This window comes from Trichechus manatus, unplaced genomic scaffold (assembly GCF_000243295.1).
Source record: "Trichechus manatus latirostris isolate Lorelei unplaced genomic scaffold, TriManLat1.0 scaffold00035, whole genome shotgun sequence".
NCBI classification, from domain to species: domain Eukaryota; kingdom Metazoa; phylum Chordata; class Mammalia; order Sirenia; family Trichechidae; genus Trichechus; species Trichechus manatus.
Window position 1 is genome coordinate 13,150,371 of NW_004443971.1, and position 9,718 is coordinate 13,160,088.

Below are 9,718 nucleotides of genomic sequence, written 5' to 3' on the forward strand. Positions count from 1 at the left end.
GCACAGTTCTAAACTTCCATACATGAGTGAAATCGACTCACTGGCAACTTGGTGTTTTGTTCTGCTTTTGAGCTTTCCCAAGCCACCCCAGCCAGCAGACGGGGCACTATGCAGTGGGATTTGGCTACTTGACTTCTGGTTTTCTCTAGTTTCTGCCCCCAGAAAACCTAGACATAGCCACCTGTGTTCTTAAGCCCTGAGTAAATGAAAGCAAAATGAGGGCTGGGAGATGGCTTGGCTTAACAGCCCTTTGATAACTTGTGGGATACAGGGTATCCCAACCACTTTTTATGCCACTGGAGTTCTTTGGGAAGGAGGTAGCCGGATTTTAACCTGTTTAGCCTCAAGGTGACAGCCTTTTGAAACTCAAGAACCCTGAGTTGGAGCTTCATTTTTATGTAGAATGAGCATTGTCCTACATCATGCCTCCTGAATGTGTGAATTTTCTTCACTTTTGACAGGTTCGCCTTTATTTCTGTGAGATAAACCTCACTGTGTTTCCCAGTTACTATGTTCTCATGAGAATGTACTTATGAGAATAAGCTATTCTTATTCTTCATTCTGTCATAGTGGCCATTTTCTCCTTGATTCCATTCATTGTTTCCAGGTGTTACTGGCTCCCTGCTTTTCTACCTTCTGAACAGTAAATAATGCCTTTGCAATAAGGAATAATGCATTGCAGTGGTACTTTTCAAGAGACTAGAAATCCTATAAATTATTCTTACCCCACATTCTGTCTTAAAGCCCAGTCATTGCTTCCACATGTAGCAGGTGGAATACACTGCTGTGAGTAGTTCTGCAGTATTCCAGGGCTGTTTCTACTTCTTAGCTATTAGTACTGCTTTTGTTATAATGAAGAACACATAGGAGTGGTAATTTTCCTGAGATGAAAAGTTCCTTGACTTTATTTATTTGGGCTGTAAGTACTGCTTTTGCAGCAAGGAATAATGTACTGTACCATGTTTTGAAAAGTTTCATGAAAAATAATTAAAAGGCTAAGAAGGAGAGTAGAATAAAATGTTTTACAGTCATTGCCAGGTGCCTTCATGTTTTACCTCATGTTTTGCAAATTTTTAGGACATAAAACTTAAAAAAAAAAAAACAGTTTTATCATTGGCTCATATTGGTAGGATATACTACGTCCAAGGTCCGCTGGAACATGTGTCATCCCAGATTACAGGTATCAAAATCCACAACACATACCAAAAATTCTGAATTGGTCCTTTAAACAGCATGCCTTCCATTAGTGAAAACACATGGTATCAATACAAAATTCAAAGGAAGAACATAATTGGGTCACGAATTAAAGTGTGGAAGGTTTTGGAAAAAGAACCCAATTTTCTTTTCTTTTCTTTTTTTGAGTTCCTGAATAGGTAACACAGTGTCAGACTTTAGCCTCCAGGAAAGAAAAGTAAGGGATGTTCCCAGGGAAAGCTTTTCAAGTTCCCAACTCCCTCTAAGACAGAAGTCCCCAGGCTGCAGAAAATTCTGCTGCCTCAAACAGCTTGCTTGACAAACCCATGGCTTTACATTAACATCCCGGTTCCCCTTTCCTTACCTGCTGCCCAGAACTAGTAGAAATCGACTGAAACTGGTTTAGGCGCCATATTGACATTCTGGGTAACCTTTTAGCTCATTAAGTGCCTCATACATAGTAACTTCCTGCCTTTTGGGTGGAGAAGGGCCACCATTTTTGAACACGCGATGTATGAAGCTGTATGTTACCCTTACTGTGCCTGTGTAACATGATTTAAGAATGTTGCTGATGTAATTTACATGATCTCCTTGCTTGTAAGCCCTATAAAAGTGACCTCCCTAAACCCTATCCTTGGAGACACCAGCCCCAACTGTTCCTTTCCTTGCATAATGAAATAAAGCTGCCTTTCTGATCTCCCACCTCAGTCTCTTGTTTATTGGCTATGACGAGTTGCACCGAGGAGAACCTGGAGTTCCCAGCAACACCCCCACGTGACCCTCACAGCACGTCACTCTGCCCGCGTGAGTGTATCTCCATTCACGTGGGCAAGGCCAGGGTGTGGATGGGCAGTGCCTGCTGGGAGCTCTTCTGCCTGGACCATGACATCCAGCCCGATGGCACCATGTCCAGCAACAAAACCCTGTGAAGCGGTGGTGACTCCTTCAACACCTTCTTCAGTGAGACAGGGGCTGGCAGACATGTGCCCCGGGCTGTCTTTGTGGACCTGGAGCTTACTATCATAGGTAAGTAGGGGGAGTCAGGGGTTCCCCTCCCCTAGTCCATATTTTCTGCCAACCCCGAGATGGGTGGGGAGCTCTGCTTAGGGGAAAAACACTTGGAATGCAGGCAGTCCCCTGCCAAGGACAACAGTGAAGTCCGCTGCTTTTGTCTAGAGTCTGTCTTCAGGAGGGGTCCTGGGGGCTTCCTTTGCTAACTAAGGGACAGGGATCAGTCAAACAGTTCTGCTTGGAAAACTGCTAGATGTGGGAGTCAGGAGTCAGACCTAGAATGAAGGCTGCAGAAAGCGAGTGGATAGAAAAGCAGAAATTTAGACTTCTCTTCCATACCCCCAGGGCCCGAGGATAAGATTGCCCAAGGAGCTGGGAATGATCATAATGCCCCTGCTAGGCCTTAACTGAAATAGGCCCCTTGATAGGATGTGGGCCTGCATGAACTTGGCTGTTGTTGACTCCCAGGGGCTTTTCTGCTTCTTCCCTTCTGTGTCTGGATCGCCTCAGTTCCTGCTTCTGAAACTTCTACCCCTCCCCCATCTTTCTAAAGACATTGTTGTAGATGTTAAACTGTGAGCTGGGTTTTCTGCATTAGTCTACATTCTTACCCCAATCAAAAGTCGGTGAGTTTCCCTTGCACACCCCTCTAATTCCTCCAAGCAGAATGAAGTGGCTAAGATCAGCGGGAAGAGACCATTAAAGGCACCCCTAACTTTACCCCTCACAGGCCCAGGTAGGACCAGGCTTTACAGGTGAGCCTCTGAATGCCATATGCCCATCAGTTGTGTATGTCCATGTAGGGGAGCTTGGCAGCAAAGGTGCCTTGTGTCCTCTGGGGTGGGAGACCAGCCTCTCTTACCTTTGCCTTCTTTCTTCCCCTCAGGATGGGGTAAGAACTGGCATTCATAGGCAGCTCTTCCACCCTGAGCAGCTGATAACTGGCAAGAAAGACAGCTGCTAACAGCTATGCCCGTGGCCACTACACTGTGGGAAAGGAGATCTGGTTCTGGAATGAATCTGAAGTGGGAGCAGGTGCCCTTGGCTCCTGCAGGAAGCCCCTGTCCTTGACCTCCTTCCCTGCCCTGGGAGGCTGAACATGTGCACATAGGGAAACCACAGGCCTGGGGCTGGTACCCTTGATGTCTGCAGCCCTTCCTGTGGCCCAGCTGTGGACCCTGCTTCTTTCAGGGGGAGCTGTGCATCTGTGTGTCAGTCCTGAGTTTGTGGACTCTAAGGCTCCTGCCCTGCTTGTTCCCTACTTTATCATGCTCAGTTGTTTGATTCAGGCTGCCTTTCAACTTTGATCCATCACTAGCCCTTCAGGTAGGAGGCAGCTACCTTGGCAGCTCAACTTGTTGTTCTTAGACTCTTAAGTAGAATTTTTTACCTGGGAAAGGCTCCTGCTTAGCTTTTAACCATTTCTCCATTTACCCCACACCTTGCCTGAGGCACTGAGAACCAGGAGTGTGGCCAACTAGAAACTAGTACTTAGGAGCCAGTACTTTGGCACTGTTCCCCTAGAGGTGTAGTCTAGACATGTGTTCTGCTGCTCGATAAACTCTGAGGACCCAAGAGTGACCTGAGGCAGGGGATTCTGTGCTCCCTACCTCAAGAAGGAAAATAAAGCATCCCCTAGGGTTAGACTTTTCTTAAAACAAAAATTTTCATACTGTTGCTACCTATGTGTCTGGTATACATTGATGCTTTTCTGGTCCAAGGAACAGCTATATCAGACTAGGGTACTTGTTAAACAAGTAGGTTCCTGGGATCCAGCCTGAGTTGGGGCCTGGGAATCTGTATGTTCAACAAGATACCACCACCACCACCATTCCTGCAACTAAGTGGCAAAGCAACAAAACTGAGAGGGCCTAGTTCTCTGACTACGAATTCTATGTCCCATCTCACCCTCATCCACCCATCTCACCCTCATCCACTCACACTACTCTTGCCACTTCACACACACCACACTGCCTTTCTAGGTCATCTGTCTCCCAAGTACTCCAAGCCCCTTGTAGGTATTGTTTCTCACCTGTACAGAAGTAAAAGCAAAGAAGCATGAGGAAACTTTCTGGAGTGATAGAGATTTCTGTATCTTGATTGGTTTGGTGGTTATTGTCAAAAATCATCAAACTATGCATATAATAAAATGTATACATTTAAATATAAATTATAGTTCAGATTTTTTTTTTAAATTGTAGTTAGATCATAGTAGCAATCTGCACCCATAACAATGTTTGTCATCTTCCACCCTAGGCAGACCAGTGGACTAAGCTTCAGGGCTTCCTGATCTTCCACAGCTTTGGGGGTGGCACTGGCTCAGGCTTCACCTCTCTGCTGATGGAGCAGCTTTCCACTGACTATGGCAAGAAGTCCAAGTTGGAGTTTGCCATCTACTCAGCCCCCCAAGTGTCCACAGCAGTTGTGGAACCCTATAACTCCATCTTCATCACCCACAACACCCTGGAGCACTCAGACTGTGCCTTCATGGTAGACAACAAGGCCATCTATGACATCTGCTGCCACAACCTGGACATCGAGCGCCCTACCTACGCCAACCTCAACTGGCCCATCAGCCAGATTGTCTTCCATCACCACCACCCTGCACTTTGACAGTGTCCTCAACGTGGACCTCACGGAGTTCCAGTCCAATCTGGTGCCCTACCCATGTATCTACTTTCCCCTGATGACCTACTTACCCATTGTCTTAGCTGAGAAGGCCTACTATGAATGTTCCAGATGGTTGAGTGTGACCCTTGTCATGGCAAGTACATAGCCTGTTGCATGCTCTACCATGGAGACATGGTACCCAGGGATGTGAATGCCATCATTGCCACTATCAAGACCAAGCACACCATCCAGTTTGTAGACTGGTGCCCCACAGATTTCAAAGCAAGTTGTGGGAAGGGAAGAGATTAGCATGTGACTTGTGTACCCACTACCAAGGGTATACTACTAAGTTCTGTAGAACTGCAGGCCTGAAGAACAAATGGGCTAGGGATGGGGAAAGATGGGGCAAATAACAGTTTTGTTGTTGTTAGTTGTTGTCAAGTCGGCGCCAACTCATGGCCGCCTTACGTATAACAGAACAAAACATTACCTAGTCATGTGCCATCTTCATGATGGTTGGTATGTTTGAGTCCATTGTTGTGCTATTGCGTCAATTCATCTCATTGAGAGTTTCCCTCATTTTCACTGACACTCTACCAAACATGATGTCCTTTTCTAGTGACTGATTTTTCCTGAAAATGTGTCTTGGAAGTCTCGCCATCCTCTCTTCTAAGGAGCATTCTCAATGGGTTTCTCATAAAACTTTTCAGTCCATGGTATTTTCAGTATTCTTCACCAACACCACAGCTTGAATGCTTCAATTCTTGTTGTTGTTGTTGTTAGATGCCTTTATCACAGGTATGGAACCAGCTCACAGATCGTGAAGAAAGGGAATTGACAGATAAGGACTTAATGGATTTTGAAGAGGAAAGAGATTTTTAGCTTGAATAGATCTCAACCTGTCTAGAACCCAAGACTTTGGACTCTAAGCCACGGTCGATTCTACTTGAAAGCTTGCCTTTATCAAAGTAAAAGCATCAGTGTCATGTCACTTAGCCTGGCAAATAGGCATACCCGGACTTGCCAGTCAAATTGAGGTGGGCAGAGGGGAAGAATCTGATCCACATAGCATGTTAACATATGCCAGGGTCACAGCCACATAATATGATTCCTTCTCGGAAGGGAGTGCTTTGGGAAGCACAAAAGGGCCTCCCATTAATATAATGGGGGAAAGCGTTGGGCCAGAAGACTTCTTCTGTGTCTAAAAATGCAATCTCTTCCTTTAGAAATAATGTGAAAGAACTCATCTATGCCTCAACCATTTTATCATCTCACTTTCCCAGAGGGTGCTGCGCGCATGATCTAGTTTAAGTTTCATGGGTTTTCTTCCAGGGAAAGACTCTAGAAAGATGAAAAGTGGCAGCTCTCCTGCCTTGTTAAGCTGCTGTGGATGAGTGACCACAAAGGGAGGGAAGCAGGGACACCTCTGTGGTCAGAAAGCTAATATCTGCCGCTGGTATTGAAGAGCTGTCCTGGAGCTCCGAACTAGAAATGAGGGGTAGGGTATCTGGGAGGCCAGCCTCTTTCCATCTTTATATTAGGAAGAGCTTTAGCTATTCAAAGGAAGAATACGGTGTCTTTAAGAGGTAGTAGGCTTGATAACCCTAAAGGTGTTAAGAGGAAGCTGGATGACTTAAGAATAAAAATGAATATGAACTGTATTTATATACGTTGGATAGACCACTGTTTAAAATACATGAAGTTTAGATCCAGTTGCAAATCTTCACAAAAAGTTTGCAATTTTTTTAAACTATTGATTTTCTAAACCACAGGAAAGTAGGAAGACTAGTGCACCCATATCCCTACTACCTAGATTCAACAGCTAACTCTACTGCGTTTATTTTTGTTTTGCTGATTCATTTAAACTCACTTGTAGCTATCATATTTCTGACATCTGAATGTCCACATTCATCACAAAAGCATCTCTTCTATAACACACAAATCTATTTTTAATGCCTAAAAAACTAATGATACTTCCCCAGAATAAAAATACCTAATCAGTATTCAAATTTTCTCAGTTGACCTAAATGTTTTTTAAAGTTAAGATCTAATCAAGGACCAAGTATTATATTTGTCTTTGAAGTCTCTAAAGTCTCTTAATGTAAAACAGTCTCCCTTTTTTCTTTACTGATTTTTTTAAGGTACAAAAGTTAATATTTAGTATGAGAAGAAATCATGACAAATTACAAAATTGGAACAGCTGACATGTTCAACAAACTTGATCTTGCCTTTTTGAAGGGTCTAGTCTAATTCTCTTGTAGAAGTTCCCAAATTGTATATTTTGTCTCTTTCCTTGTTTTCTCTATGCCCGTATTTCTTACAGATTAGCTACTGCCATGCCCAAGGTGGCTGCCCTTCCCCAGTTACAAGGATCCTTATACAAACCCCTTACAGGAACAGAGAACCAGGTGCTAACACTACTTCCTGTTTCTCCTTAGGTTGGCGTCAACTACCAGCCCCCACAGCGTACCTGGGGGAGACCTGGCCACGGCACAGCGGATGGTCTGTACGCTCAGCAACACCGTAGCCATTGCCAAGGCCCGGGCCAGCCTCAACCACAAGTTTTGACCTGATGGATGCCAAGTGTGCATTTGTGCACTGGCATGTGAGCAAGGGCATGGAGGAAGGGGAGTCCTCAGAGGCCCGAGAGGGCCTGGCCACCCTGGAGAAGGATTATGAAGAATTGGGCACAGAGTCTGTGGACACTGAGGATGAGAAAGAGGAGTACTAGAGGGTCCTGGCACCTGCAACTCCCTGGTCTGTTTCTCCACAATTCTGTGTCTGTCACTCCACTGTTCTCGCACCCCACAAATACAGTCAGTGTCACAAGCGATGTGGAACTCAGTGGGCCTTCTCTAACCTTTCCAACTGCCTTTCTCTTCCTTGTAAGTTAAGGGGCAGGATGGCCTCTGCCTCTGGTCAGTCTAGCCAGGAAGGTGCTTAGTGGAGGATGAACCCTATTTTCCTTGTGTGAGCAGACATCCTGACTAATGTAGGCTCAGGACCTGGGTTGGAGTTTGTTGACTTCATGTGGTTTCCATGTACCACCTTATCCCCAGCCCACCTCAAGGAAGGGCAAGCCTTCTAGAGGTTCCCTGGAAAGTTGCTGAAGGCTAATCTGTACCTAGCTTCTGGAACAGGAATTCTGTCTCAACTTCACAGCCTGGAAGGAATGGAGCATTTTTACCTGTCATCCCTCCTCCTGGCCAACAGAGGGTGATAGAGGTTGAAGTCATAAACCCATCTGCCACAGCCATCTTACAGTGTAGAGCTCTGCCTTGATGTCTTATAAAAATACAAGGTCTAAGAACTAGGGTGCCAATAGGCAGGATCTTTACCCTAGGGTGACAAACATCTGAAATATTTTTTTTTTTTTATTGTGCTTTAGGTGAAAGTTTAAAGCTTAAGTTAGTTTTCTCGTACAAAAATTTATACACACATTGTTATGTGACCCTAGTTGCTATCCCTATAATGTGACAGAACACTCCCCCTTTCCACCCCAGATTTCCCATGTCCATTCAATCGGCTCCTATCCCTTTCTGCCTTCTCATCTTGCCTCCAGAGACGAGCTGCCCATTTAGTCTAATGTATCTACTTGAACTAAGAAGCTCACTCTTTACAATTATCATTTTATGTCTTACAGTCCAGTCTAATCTTTGTCTGAAGAGTTGGCTTCAGGAATAGTTTTAGTTTGGGGTTAAAAGAGTCCGGGGGCTATGTCTTTTGGGGTTCCTCTAGTCTCAGACAATTAAGACTTTTTACTAGAATTTGCGTTCTGCACCCCACTTTTCTCCTGCTCCATCAGGGACTCTCTGTTGTGTTCCCTGTCAGGGCGGTCATTGGTGGTAGCAGGGCACCATCTAGTTCTTCTGGTCTCAGGCTGAGGGAGTCTCTGGTTTATGTGGCCCTTTTTGTCCCTTGGGCTCATATTTTCCTTGCATCTTTGGTATTATTCATTCTCTTCTGCTCCAGGTGAGTTGGGACCAATTGATGCATCTTAGATGGCTGCTCTCAAGCTTTTAAGACCCCAGATGCCACTCACCAAAGCAGAATGCAGAACAGTTTCTTAATAAACTTTGTGATGCCAATTGACCTAGATGTGCCCCAAAACCATGGTCCCCAGACCCCTACCCCTGCTACTCTGTCCCTCGAAGTGTTTGGTTGGGTTTAGGAAACTTCTTAGCTTTGGTTTAGTCCAGTTGTGCCAACTTTCCCTGTATAGTGTGTTGTCCTTCCCCACACCTAAGATAATTCTTGTCTACTCTCTAGTTAGTGAATTCCCATCTCCCTCCCTCCCCACCCTCGTAACCATCAAAGAATGTTTTCTTCTGTGTTTAAACCTTTTCTTGAATTCTTATAATAGTGGTCTCATACGATATTTGTCCTCCTGCAACTGACTAATTTCACTCAGCATAATGCCTCCCAGATTCATCCATGTTATGAGATGTTTATTGCAGATTCAAAATTGTTTTTTATCATTGCATAGTATTCCCTCATGTGAATATACCATAATTTGTTTATCCATTTGTCCATTGATGGGCACCTAGGTTGTTTCCATCTTTTTGCTCTTGTGAACAGTGCTGCAGTGAACATGGGTGTGCATATATCTTTTCATATGATGGCTCTTATTTCTGTAGGATATATTCCAAGGAGTGGGATTGCTGGATCGTATGGTAATTCTATTTCTAGCTTTTTAAGGAAGCGCCAAATCGATTTCCAAAGTGGTTGTAACTTTTTACATTCTCAGCAGCAATATATAAGTGTTCCAGTCTCTCCACAACCTCTCCAACATTTATTATTTTGTGTTTTTTGGATTAATGCCAACCTTGTTGGGGTGAGATGGTATCTCATTGTAGTTTTGATTTGCATTTCTCTAATGGCTAATGATCGTGAGCTTTTCCTT

The 9,718-nt window shown here is 44.5% G+C and overlaps 1 pseudogene; it reads left to right on the forward strand.

Moving 5' to 3' along the window:
• Positions 1 to 2,024: 2,024 nt before the first annotated feature.
• LOC101360138 (tubulin alpha chain-like) lies at positions 2,025 to 7,546 on the forward strand (annotated as a pseudogene).
• Positions 7,547 to 9,718: the final 2,172 nt, after the last annotated feature.